Raw genomic sequence first — 11,390 nt, forward strand, 5'->3', positions numbered from 1 at the left:
AGAGGATGGAGTTCAGGATTGAATTGAAGTTATCTCTTCACACACAAGACATGTATTCTAAGACTACAACGTCCATCCTAAATAGTGTGGAATAGAAAAGGAAAACGGTACGAAAGGAATTTGACGTAGAGAAATGCTGAATGAGTCATCTGTAAATATTACCTTCCTCTGCGTAGAATCGACTTGTCCTCTTTTTACATTTATTACACACTGCACCATATAATATCACAAAAGTGCATCTTTCAACCATTTGTGTTGCTGTTGCATCACATGGTTCTTTAATCTCTGCTAAATATATCAAGGCTGTGAGCAGATCATGGCGTTCTCACAGCTCGGAGCACAGACCTCTGCATGGTATCTGGAGGGTGTTCTCACTTATTATTTGCAGATTTAAGGAGTTCTGACTCCTCATCTGCATTTACATAAGCGGCCATAAAAGCTGGTTTCTGGTCTTCCTTTCCTCTTCCTTGGACAGTCTTGAAGAACTGGAACAGAATTGAGATGCTGGCATAGGCTACTAACTCGACGGAGGCAGCAGCTGCATAAACAATGCTTTATTTCACATCCTCCTTAATGTTTATTCACTGGCTCGCCTTTCGTACATTGATAGTGCTGAGTCACACCCTCATGTGGAGACTCTCTAATTATTCTGTGCCATAGCAACCGTAACTTAGCAATTGATAAACCTCTTCCACTTGAAAAGTTCAGAAAAATGTCATTATTTCTTCTCTACTGATCCATTCAAAAGCAGGAAAGTAAGTCAAACTAGGATTGGCTACATTATTATGAGTCCTATCCAGCCCTCCCTCCTTGTGATATGCTGATCTGAGGTCTTTAAGGATTGAGTGAAGTCATTGAAACTGACTGACTTTACTTGTAAATTACCTGTAATTTCATGTAAAATACAGAAAGAACATTGCTTCATTACAGCGGAGGCTATTAAAATATAGTAAGACACTTCTATCTGATGTCCTTTCTGTGTCTGGAAAAGAGCCACTATCAATTCTGGGCTTCTTGACAACTAGTGACACTCTCTCGCAGCTGATGTGTCTCATACCACTTTGAGACTCAGAACTGTGAATCACACAGGATATTAGACACTCATTCATACCAAAATGATAGTAAAAGGTAGATCACAAGATGTTGGGGTCTTAGCTGTTGTCATACATTTCTCTGCTACATGACTGACTTATTACGTGCGTTCATGTTCGGATGTCTGTAAATTAAAAAAGATAATTCAACCAAATGTCTTTATTCATTCTGTCCGCTAATTTTCTCTCCAAAGTGCCTTTTGTGGCTTTCAAGCAGTGAGGTAAGTCTCTTGCTCAGGCAGCGAGTGGCTGAAACGATCTGCAAAATGTATGCAGTGTTTCCCACAGGATTTTTTAAGACTGGTGGGCGCCCGGAACATTCAACCCCCTTCAGAATACATAGATGTATATACGAATAATATGTATATATATATATATATATATATATATATATATATATATATATATATATATATATACATACACATATTATTCGTACATGTTAAAGTTAGGGTTGAATAATAAGTAAAGTTAAAGAGGTTCTTGTAAATACGGTTACCATTTTGAGTAACTTTATATTTCACTTAACTTTACTAGATGTATTTGACATTATCGGTCACTCGTTTACTTTGTAGATTAATTTATTAATACTAAGCAACTAAAAACTGTTTTAATTTATTTAACAGCTGTAAAAGTGGAGAAGCCGCACTGGCGATATACCCAAAATCAAACATCATTATATTATCACTATAGCCAATTATCTTATTTCAAACAACCTTGATCCTTAATTCCTGGTCCCACTGCTGATTTATAGCCACAGCATGTAAGAATCCTATACATGCTCCGTCCAACCCTGGACCTGGAAATCCTCCACTAACTGACCCTTCACTCTCCTAATTCTCCCTCATCTGCCCGTTGGATCTCAATAAATTTATCTCTGGCACCCCCGCTACTTTAGTCATAGCCTGTTTTCCTGCCCTCCGCCCACTCCTCCCTCCTGTCGTCAACTCCTCCCTGTTGACTGTCTCCGTTCCTCCCGTCCCTCAGAACTCCCCTCCTCTTCATCCTCTACCCACTCCCCCTTGGTGACATCATACAACACCACGGTCTCAAGTTCCACTGCTATGCTGACGACACCCAGCTTTACATCTCCACCTAATCCATCACCGCCACCACCCGCTCAAGCATCACCAATTGCCTGACAGATATAAAAACCTGGATACAAGCCAACTTCAACCGCGACAAATCTGAAATCCTCATCATCAGACCCAAATCGCTCATCTGCGCCTTCATCACCTCTCGACTGGTGTTACGTCCGGTGGCTAGGGGTAGACGGACATAAACATAAAACCAGGTGTAATTGGTATTTAAAAAGAATATTTAGGAATTTGGCAGAACTGAACCGAGCTTACAAAAACAAAGAGAATGGGGCCAATGGGTGCTGTGGAACTCAAAAACAGAATACAACAAAAGGAGATCCTCAAAAGGAAGATTATTCTTGTCTATCTAGAACACAAACGGTTAAACAAAACCGCTGGTCGTGCACGGTAAAAGGACAAGAAAAACGCCTGGTGACGCGTAGATTAGAAAACAAGTCAGTTCTCAATGTGAAAAAAAACATGCTGTATAGGCTATTTATGATGACATAGGTAGTACATGAGTGTTCCTTTAACTTACGTTGTCAGTGTAATTGACAGGCTGCTTAACTGGTTAACTCTTAAATTCAACATATTTTTTCAGGCAGTGATAGGACAGGCAATGATGCAGAGAGCACAGGGAGAGGAGAAACACCAGGTCCAATAGAGAGAGGAGAACGCGTTCTGGGGTTCATGGCTCCTCTGTGCAAGGCAGGACCTGACGTGGAGGACAAGGAGGCCCTCTGGGCACTACTGTAAAAAGGAGACTTGGTATGTATATAGTTCTTAATCTGCAATTGTGTTGTTGTGTTGTGTTGACATACTTTTCTTCACTGTTTTCATAGATTTAATGAACTACAAACTACTAACACATTTATTCATTGTCATTGATTGTATATGACTTATACTGATAACATAATGCAATATAGCCAGGACAGCCTTACAGAGTTGCGACGCTTTGTGTTGCGTTGTTTCACATTGCGTCGAGGTCTGTATGATCACAAAATTTAGTTTACCACTACAGCACTGGTGGTATCAGTATTTTGGGATTCTTATCCGAGGCCCGCTTTCTCTCACTCCAACCGCTCTTCCAATCTGGTCTGACAGCCGCCCTCAGCTGCGTTCAGTCAGGCCTTTTGAGCTGGCGGGACCGGCGATGGCGATCCTCTGATTGGCCGGGACTGCTGGGCGGGTCTTCTCGATCCTCCAATCATGAGTGGGGGATGTCACAGCCTGCTTTGCATATCATTAACTTACACACATGAGGTGGCCGACGGCTGCCTAACTGTTGCAACAGCGTCCTGTATGGCTCATCTACCAAAACCATCAACCAAGTACAATACATTCACAACACAGCTGCTCGTCTACTCTCCCGCACCAGAGATCACATCACCCCGGTCCTCCAAAACCCCCACTGGCTCCCCGTACAGCACAGAATCCAGTTGAGGATTATTCTCATTACATATAAAGCCCTTCACAACATCGGCCCCTTTATACCAGACAGTCTACATCCACACGCTCCCTTATTTCTTTTTTCTCTTGATGTCAGCGATTTTGTTTTTACCATTTTACCGTCTTTTGAAGTGCTAAATAAAAGGTATTGTTATTATTATTTTGCTGTGTCTTTGTTGGTTCCTATTTCATTTCAGCTACTCATAATAAGAACCAGAAAACAGTGTCAGTACTGACGGGTCGCTGCTTCCACTGCACAGGCCGGCCGTTGCTAACTTGGACACAGCTCATTTACAAAGCGGCCTTTTTTTTTTTTGAGGGGGGTTGACTGATGATACAGACATTCATTTTAGTATTTAGTTCATTTCAGTTTCCTTTGAACCCTGCTTGTAATACTGCTGCGAGAGGCTGTCCTTCTCGTCAAGGCCAAGTTCAAATGGAACTTTACCAAATTACAAAGAGTGTGTCTGTTTTCATTTCAGTAGGTTCAGCAGGTTTCAAAAGCGAATGTCTTTAAACCCTTCGTTCTGAGTAGTTTTTGTGTGTCAGCGGTTTACCATTGACTTCACTCCGGCCCGTAATGCACCACAGGAACCTCGTGCAGGTATTTGGCTCGCACGTAATAACAATAAAGGACTCCTCAGAATGGACCTGGAACAGACACAAAAGTGACCAGTGTCAACGTGCCCTCCCTCCTTGCCCCCTTGTCTTCCTCAAGAGCTTCCTCTAGTTTAAAGGTGGCCTGGAAATGGTTCCTCTTTTCCTTCACTCACTGTCTTATCTTGTTTGTTCCTGCCCAGTTTCCGAGCTCGACTGTGCCGGTCGCATTCTGCTCATGCGCGAGCGCACACTCACACATACACAAGACACACACACCCAAACACACACACACACACACACACACAAGCGCAGAGGCACAGACTCCGAGTCAGTCACATAACACCGAGTTCAGAGACTTTTCCTCTCCTGCCCTCGCCGTAGGGTTTGGTTTGATTCATGGCCTTTGTCAGACTTTGAGTGAGTCTCAAGGAAATAATGGTGTGACTTCCCTGGGAGTGTGTTGGCTTCCTTAATTGGTGTCTTTTCTCGCGTGTACATTCCATTCGCCCTTGTTCACTTGAAATCACGCATCGAAGGATCTGAAAACTTCTCTCCTGCACTGTCAACATGAAGTTCATACCAGCGAGGTCCTAAGAGGAGAAATGTGTGGGGAAAAAAAAGTGGAACGAGGTTGGCGAACTATAAATGAATGCATGTCAGTGTTGCATCTGTGGCATTGTGTGCAAATCCTGATAATATAACTTGGTTTGCATGCTGTTATATTCATGCACACTTTGTATTAACTCATTCATACAATTTCCTATTCATGTATTTACACTACATTGGAGATCACCCCTAAATATCTGCATATATATTGTTTGTAATTTCTGTTTGACCACAATCATGAATGAATGATTAAATGATGAATCTGGAACCAGCCCACACATCAAACATGGCAAATAGTTAGTCGTACAAAGAAATGGATGTCATGTGATCACAATAAACTGAAATAAACTATAAGCATAAGAATAATCAGAATAAATGTTATCATTAGATCATTCAAATGAAACAAACGCAACGCCTTCCCCGCCTGCTGCAATCGCTCTCTTGAATGACGGCGAACATGCGTCTCACACGTAGTGGCTGAATATCAGCAGTGAGGTTTTCCCTGTCACCAGCAGAAATTAATGGTCATGTTTTTATCCACTGAGGTGTGAAATTGCCGCTGTATTTGGCAGATTGGTGTGGGTTAAAGTACTCTCTGAGGTCCTACTTTCCATCCCCATCCCTTTGCGCCACCATGGCTGGCGTGAGCTGTCAGCCTCACACATGGGATGGTGTTCCGTGTTTCATCGGCCACTTTAGCGATAACAAAAGATTTTGTGAGGGTGCTTGTGTTTGAGAATTTATTCAAATTTGGCTGCAAACTGCTCTGACGAATCCACCCAAACAAACCCTCAATGGTCCTCCCAAAAAAAGACATGACAGTTTTTCCCCTAAAATCAGATTGAAAGGGGCGGTCTTTTAATATCTGGTTGTTTTACGGTGAAAGGGGGACATGGACCCAGTAAAAATAGCTCTGCACCTGTCCATTCTGCTGCGCACTCAAACAGGCAGGTTTGAGTCGCTGTGCAGCCGGTTTCATCTGTGCATTGATCGTATTTGGATCCTCTTTCATCTATAAATAATGTAGTCATCTGCAGAGTGTTCTCTCTGTATAGTCATCAGGCAGAGTGTGCTCCCTCTGAAACCCCCCGGTTACCATCACTGGGAAGGCAATCAGCCGTACCAGGCATTTCATGCCTGTCTATGATAATTGTTTTCCGGATGCTGCACTTACTTTCTCTCTATGTTTAACTTTATTTCTTTATTTCTACTCTTTTTTCTCCCTCTGTCTCTCTCTCTCTCTCTCTCTCTCTCTCTCTGGCCGATTATGGCACATATCAGGTCAAGCTAGCATTAATGGCTCTCTCTGCAAGTCCCTCTCCCCATATGAAACCCCCTTTACGTCTATTAGAGATCACTGACACCACATCGAAAGGGGCTGCAGCAACAAAGGCAAATGCCGATGGCCGACTCCACCAGAGGGTTAAATAAAAACTAGAGTTGACTCTCTTGCCTTGTAGTCGCCTGTGCAAGAAACACATTTTCCCCCCTCTCTCTAGCTCTCTCATTATCTATGCTTGGCTGCGTGGCGTACCCAGTGTACTGTAAATGCTTTCAATAGCAATCTGGGAGAGCTGAGAGTGTTGTGATTTCCATTCTGTTGCACATTTCTCTCTGCTGGTCTCCTGAGAGAGTCAGAGGATTGCAGGGGCTCCCCCGAGGTTGGACACCAAGCCCCCAGGCGTTGAGACAGATTAAGTCCAAGATGGAAATTAATATTATTCACATTCTTTGACCCCAACTAGATATAATCCATACTGTTGGTTGTGTGCCGAGGAGCACGATGGGCAATTGCTTTGTCGACTTGCAACATATCGTAAATAACTGTAAATAGAATTGCTGCCATTCATGATATGTAGTTTTTATTCAGAAAGTAAATGTTACATAACGATAAAGTGCAGTTTGTTTTTCCTCAGTACTCCGGCAGTACTTGCCGCTTTCAAGTATGCAAATGATGCAGGAGTTAGAGAGCTGCCATGAGTGGTCTGAGATGTTTGCCGCATCTCAGTGTCAGTGGAAGGTATGGCCTTTACAAAGCACCTGGTGATCTTCAAAACCCCGATGGTTGTTTTCCAGTTAAATCTGGTGCTTGGACTATTCACATGCTAAAGAACTGTGTGGAATATCCAAGCAAAAAGGAAGATTTGTCCTTTAATCTCTCCTTTGTTGCTGCACTGTTGACATGGGTCATGTCTTAAGTTAAAGGCCCGGGTTCTTTCTAATAAGTTGTGATATTATTTGAGATGTTGTTATTTTATTGATAGGGCTGAATTCCCAGTGAAACACACACACACACACACACACACACACACACACACACACACACATATAGACCCTGGGAATAGACAGAATATCTCCTGACGTTTCTCCAGGCAGTACCGCAGTTTCTTTGCTCTGTTGCATATCTCTGAGTATACTGCTGCATAATACAAACAGATAAATAATTCCGTTGAGGTTTTGAAGACACGCTTGGCTAAATGGCTGCCAATAATAAACAAGACTCTGTGGAACCAAATAACCCTCGCAATCATCCCGCTGCTGTCACAGTTCTTGAAGACAGGTTGGAATCAGTAGCATTTGCTTCCTGCAAAGGAAAGGAAAACTAGCAAAGGGAAACAACCAAATATGTGGATGGGATGCCGTGCTTGCGGTTGAAACATTTGGCTTTATTTCTTTTTTAACTTTATCTCAATGAAAAACATGAAGGCCGGTGGCATGAGATGTGATGAATAATAGAACTCATTTGGACATGATGTGTGCTGCACAGCCAAACAAGACTTCCGTTCAAAGTGCAACTAACACATTGGCCTCTAGTTTTAAAGTCTGTAGCATTAACCTCTATAGACTCCAGTAATGGTTGTTGACACACAGCAGCTAAACCTTGGATTGGGCTCCATTTGGTTTCTGAAATAGTCCCTTCATCCGTAGCGGCGCCATGCATGCCTCGCAGATGGTTGCAGTTCAAATTCCGAGATTTCGGGATTTTCACCTCTGAATTGCACGTACTTTATTTGAAGGAAGATGAACTTTGTATTTTTTTATCAATTCCTTTCAGGGAAAATTCCGTTTCTTCTCTACTTTTCAAATATGCATGTGCAAACAGGACTAGATGCATGCATTTATTTAAAGAGGGAAGTCGGAGGAAGGGGGCCGCCAACACGGGCTTCAAATACGTTAAAAAACAAAAAAGGTTGAATCCGACAGGTCAGTAACTTACTTACCACCACGGGACTGGCAATCTGAGGCATAAAGAAGTCATGAGTTGTAGAGCTCATCGATGGTCTCGCGGGTCCTTTGTGAGGTTTAATTGATGTTCAGGTTCAAATATCAATGTTCTCCAATCTACTTGGTCCTTATTTTGTACGTCTACACGGTATGTTCTGAACACTATTAAGTATATTTTATATATATTAAATGTTTGCGAGTGCAACAATAATATCAAGGATCAAATCATCCTTGAGGAGAGAGGGAAGGAATGTAATAGCGTGTGGATAAATCGTGTTTAATAGTGTAAAAACCTTTAAAATTAATTGAGCAGCCAAATGTTCCTTGCTCCTTCTTATGCGTGCTTGCAGCGATGGAGAATCCCACTGCAAATGGAAATGGAATCGTCCTTTGTCTGAGAGTCGGGCAAATGTGTGGACGTGGTCGTCACATTAGTCTTTTTTATTAGTGCCCTTGATGTTAATGTTGCAAAATGCATTGTAAGTTATTGTAGACAATAAATGGCATGCTGAGGTTTTATGCTGCAAACTTGTTAACACCATCAATTGGTAATAGCACAGCAATCAGCAGCTATTAACCGGATGTGGATTTGCATAAAGATACAATCATTTACATGATCAGACGATACCACGGTTAATCATCAGAGGCGGGAGGTTCTGACCCTTTTACATCATGAACTGTTCAAGGAATGCAGAGACATGCGAGAAAAATCCCTTTTAATGAGCAGTCCAGCTTTCAGTTCAACAAATAATTGCAAACGGAAACTTGTCTGTAACATACATTAAACTGCTGAGAGAGCTGGCTGGCGTGGCTGGGAAAGATGGGCGGCGTGCCGGTTTCATCAGCGCCACCAATGTCCCTTTGAGCCACGACGTGGACTTTATACCGAACAAACACACACTTTGTTGAATTGAAGCCGCGGCTTGTATGTATTTAGTGTCCACACACTCACGCTTTGCTGCTGCCAAACCACAACACAAAATTGTTTTTTCTTTTTCTTTTTATGAGAAGAAATGTCGGAGCACGGCAGGTCTCGGTGTAAAAAGGTAAAAACTGCTTTTGGTTTCTTTGAAAATGTAAGTGGGAAGTAATTCACATTTTAATAATACAAATAGAATAACAGTGCATTACCGTTACACTATGGGGCGGGATTCTACTCTCACACATTTGATATATCTCCATTTTCTATATACAAAAAAATATATATAGTATATTATGTTTTTCCTTCACAATGCCAATAGACAAAAACAAAATTGCTTGAATAATGTTATCAGTGGAAAAACCCTTTTTAACTGGATGGTCACTAATCAGAAAAGTTAAAATAATTTCATGTCGGGAGCCCTTACTTTGGGGTCAGCTTTCAGTAAGCAGTTTAAAGCCACAAAAAGCTTCAGTCCACTGTTTTCAATTACAGCTCATCTCAGTTTGCTGAGCCAATCTGAAACGGGCTGCTGCGGCTCTGTGGTCTGAGATTGTTAGCTGACCCAGTGTTCAGCCAGAGCTTTATGCTTCAGCAAGCCCCTCTGCGATCTACTCCACTGTAGCACCCAAGAAATTATAGATGGGAGGGAGCTACAGTATCATTGATACATCTCGTCTTTGCCCAGAGGGCAGTCTTTCGCCTGCAATCTAAAAGCGGGGCTCTTGCAGACCAGCAAAGAGCCATGAATTCTTGCCAAGCCATTTGGTTTTTTATAGGCTATTCCCCGGGAACTAACAATTATTCCGTTTGTAATGAATGCAAGCCCAACTGTGCTGTGGCGCACCGCATGATCTTCAAGATTACGAACGCATCTGATGCCGGAGGCAAACATTTCAATCTCTCTAAAAATGATTGTTCGCAGTGCTGTTCGAAGGGCTCCTATAACCTCATAATGTCTCTGGAGGGGGATAATGCTGTAACCTGAAAGCCACAAACGGCCTTAAATGGCTCTGATAAAAATCTCATCTCTGATGAAACATCTCACAGTCAGAGTCATAAAGATGATGTCTGTTCGTCAGTGACATGGAGGAATTTGCAACGCTGCCTCGTGTCCTGGACCACGTTCTTCCCTCCGGAGGCTCCCCGGCTCGTCTTCCTCAGTTTTAACCCTACGAGTTGGTATCGAGGATCCAGCCTAAGCGAAATCATATTGGTTTGAATTGGGCAATGATCTCATTTTTGAGAAGTGCTGAGGGACAAGACGGGAAGAGAAAAACACTGATCCGACAAAATGCAATTTTATGACTTCTCCTGTCACATCTACTTGCTTTGTCAATTTAGCGCTAACACTGCCGCCTTGGGGCCTCGGCACGGAGACGCGCTGCGTAGATGTACCGAACCCAGTTGCCTCGACCGCCGCAGGATGCAAGAGTGCGCTTCACATCGCTTACAGTGTACAATTAGTTCAGAAGGTCAGGCACGGGGAAATACATATTCAGTGTGTTTTTAAGCCCAGCAGACTTTGAATTAATAGCTGTGACGATATTGCGTTTCCAACACTTTGAGAACATGAATTTTTTTTTTTTTTTTTTTTGCCACACTCAGAAGAAATGGCATTTTCCAACCGTGGTCACACGTGTATGAGAAAACTGTTCAGATCCAATCTTTATATATATGGCCATATATGGCATTTTTTACTACAACGTTGCTGATACTGAAGCTTTTGCCATGTAACAAACCAGTCAAAACCAGTCAAAACCAGCCGAACCACCGATTGTTTCCAGATCGTAGCGAATTATGTTCACCAAGCAAGATGCATTTAAAAACACAAAGGCTTTTTTTCTGTCAATAAATGTCCTCTGTGTTATTTCATCAGACTGTAATGCAGTGTCTAAAATTTACAAAATGTAGAGACACACTGAGAGAAATCAGTATTTTTAAGTGAATTGGATTTTAAATGGACATGACTGTTGCACAATTGAAATCTGGAAAAAACTAAACATAACGGAAGACGGTCATAGTAAAATAAATTATTCTACTAAATGTATTTGCTTTCCCTGTATACGTTAAATTGGCAGCAGAACATCTTCTCAATCAATGATCTGCTTTTTCGTCTGCTGTTTGGCCTTTCAATGTGTGAAGAGTCTTGAAACAATAATTACAGAATACTTCAAGATTTAACATTGTCTGTTAGCGCTGCTCACAGTTCAGCAATGCTCAATACATTGCAAGACCATCATGTATATAAATTCACATGATTTGACAACGGAGATGAAACAAAGTACTGAAACAAAATGCAAAGAGTTATTACACAATCACTGAGCAAAACACTGTGGAAAGGAAGAAGGCAACCTTCTATTTTTTTTTTTATAAGAGCCCTAATGTCCCAACTGGAAGTCAGAGGCTCTTCACTTGAAA

The sequence above is a fragment of the Gasterosteus aculeatus genome, chromosome 4 (genome assembly GCF_964276395.1).
Source record: "Gasterosteus aculeatus chromosome 4, fGasAcu3.hap1.1, whole genome shotgun sequence".
NCBI lineage: Eukaryota > Metazoa > Chordata > Actinopteri > Perciformes > Gasterosteidae > Gasterosteus > Gasterosteus aculeatus.